Below are 2,500 nucleotides of genomic sequence, written 5' to 3'. Positions count from 1 at the left end.
TGGCTGTTGGCGGGGCTCCATGGACCAGGGGGAGAGCGCCATGGACCAGGGGGAGAGCACCTGCCATAGCCGAAATAAGAGCACTATAGGCGGCCGCCCTCAGCACATTTGGCCCCCCAATCCTGGTTCTCAAATTTTTTCAAAGTCAACTTTTTTCGAAATATTTTCAGAGTGCCACCTCCAGCGGGGGCTCTCGCCTGCCATAGCCCAAATAAGAGCACTATGGGCGGCCGCCCTCAGCACATTTGGCCCCCCCATCCTGGAGCGCCATGGACCAGGAGGAGAGCGCCTCTCTTCGGGGCTTGATGCCTGTTGGCGGGGCTCCATGGACCAGGGGGAGAGCGCCTCTCTTTGCGGCTTGTTGCTGGCTGTTGGCGTGGCTCCATGGACCAGGGGGAGAGCGCCATGGACCAGGGGGAGAGCACCTGCCATAGCCGAAATAAGAGCACTATAGGCGGCCGCCCTCAGCACATTTGGCCCCCCCATCCTGGAGCGCCATGGACCAGGAGGAGAGCGCCTCTCTTCGGGGCTTGATGCCTGTTGGCGGGGCTCCATGGACCAGGGGGAGAGCGCCTCTCTTTGGGGCTTGTTGCTGGCTGTTGGCGTGGCTCCATGGACCAGGGGGAGAGCGCCATGGACCAGGGGGAGAGCACCTGCCATAGCCGAAATAAGAGCACTATAGGCGGCCGCCCTCAGCACATTTGGCCCCCCCATCCTGGAGCGCCATGGACAAGGGGGAGAGCGCCTCTCTTCGGGGCTTGATGCCTGTTGGCGGGGCTCCATGGACCAGGGGGAGAGCGCCTCTCTTTGGGGCTTGTTGCTGGCTGTTGGCGTGGCTCCATGGACCAGGGGGAGAGCGCCATGGACCAGGGGGAGAGCACCTGCCATAGCCGAAATAAGAGCACTATAGGCGGCCGCCCTCAGCACATTTGGCCCCCCCATCCTGGAGCGCCATGGACAAGGGGGAGAGCGCCTCTCTTCGGGGCTTGTTGCTGGCTGTTGGCGGGGCTCCATGTACCAGGGGGAGAGCGCCATGGACCAGGGGGAGAGTGCCTCTCTTCGGGGCTTGATGCCTGTTGGCGGGGCTCCATGGACCAGGGAGAGAGCGCCTCTCTTTGGGGCTTGTTGCTGGCTGTTGGCGGGGCTCCATGGACCAGGGGGAAAGCGCCATGGACCAGGGGGAGAGCGCCTGCCATAGCCGAAATAGGAGCACTATAGGCGGCCGCCCTCAGCACATTTGGCCTGTCGCCGCTGTCCGCTGGCCGCTGTCCGCTGGCCGCTGTCCGCTGGCCGCTGTCCGCTGGCCGCTGTCCGCTTTCCCCTTTACTTTCAGCACTTTCAGCACTTTCAGCACTTTCAGCACTTCCAGCACTTCCAGCACTTCCAGCTCTTCCCCCTCTTTCCCTTCTTCCAACTGCGGGCGCGCCGGGCGCACAGGGGCTCGTGCGGAGGGGTGTGTGTGCGTGCATGTGCCGAACAAGGAGGAGAGCGCCTCACTTCGGGGCTTGTCGCTGGCCGTCGGCGGGGCTCCAAGGACCAGGGGGAGAGCGCCTCTCTTTGGGGGCTTGATGCTGGCTGTTGGCGCGTGTCTTCGGGGCTCCACGGACCAGTGGGAGAGCGCCTGTCTTCGGGGCTTGATGCTGGCCGTTTGCGGGACTCCATGGACCAGGGGGAGAGCGCCATGGACCAGGGGGAGAGCGTCTCTCTTCAGGGATTGACCAGGGCTCCAATCTTCCCATTGAAATGAATGGCGGGTGACCAGGCGTCCAAATCCCCCATTGAAATGAAGGCCGGATGCCCAGGGCTCCAATCTCCCCATTGAAATGAATGGCGGGTGACCGGGCGTCCAAATCCCCCATTGAAATGAAGGCCGGGTGCCCAGGGCTCCAATCTCCCCATTGAAATGAATGGCGGGTGACCGGGCGTCCAAATCCCCCATTGAAATGAAGGCCGGGTGCCAAGGGCTCCAATCTCCCCATTGAAATGAATGCCGGGTGACCGGGCGTCCAAATCCCCCATTGAAATGAAGGCCGGGTGCCCAGGGCTCCAATCTCCCCATTGAAATGAATGGCGGGTGACCGGGCGTCCAAATCCCCCATTGAAATGAAGGCCGGGTGCCCAGGGCTCCAATCTCCCCAGTGAAATGAATGGCGGGTGACCAGGCGTCCAAATCCCCCATTGAAATGAAGGCCGGGTGCCCAGGGCTCCAATCTCCCCATTGAAATGAATGGCGGGTGACCAGGCGTCCAAATCCCCCATTGAAATGAAGGCCGGGTGCCCAGGGCTCCAATCTCCCCAGTGAAATGAATGGCGGGTGACCAGGCGTCCAAATCCCCCATTGAAATGAAGGCCGTGTGCCCAGGGCTCCAATCTCCCCAGTGAAATGAATGGCGGGTGACCAGGCGTCCAAATCCCCCATTGAAATGAAGGCCGGGTGCCCAGGGCTCCAATCTCCCCATTGAAATGAAGGCCGGGTGACCAGGCGTCCAAATCCCCCATT

Source organism: Vanacampus margaritifer, unplaced genomic scaffold, assembly GCF_051991255.1.
Source record: "Vanacampus margaritifer isolate UIUO_Vmar unplaced genomic scaffold, RoL_Vmar_1.0 HiC_scaffold_55, whole genome shotgun sequence".
NCBI classification, from domain to species: Eukaryota; Metazoa; Chordata; class Actinopteri; order Syngnathiformes; family Syngnathidae; genus Vanacampus; species Vanacampus margaritifer.
The sequence above is the reverse complement of the archived record's forward strand: the minus strand, read 5'-3'. Positions refer to the sequence as shown.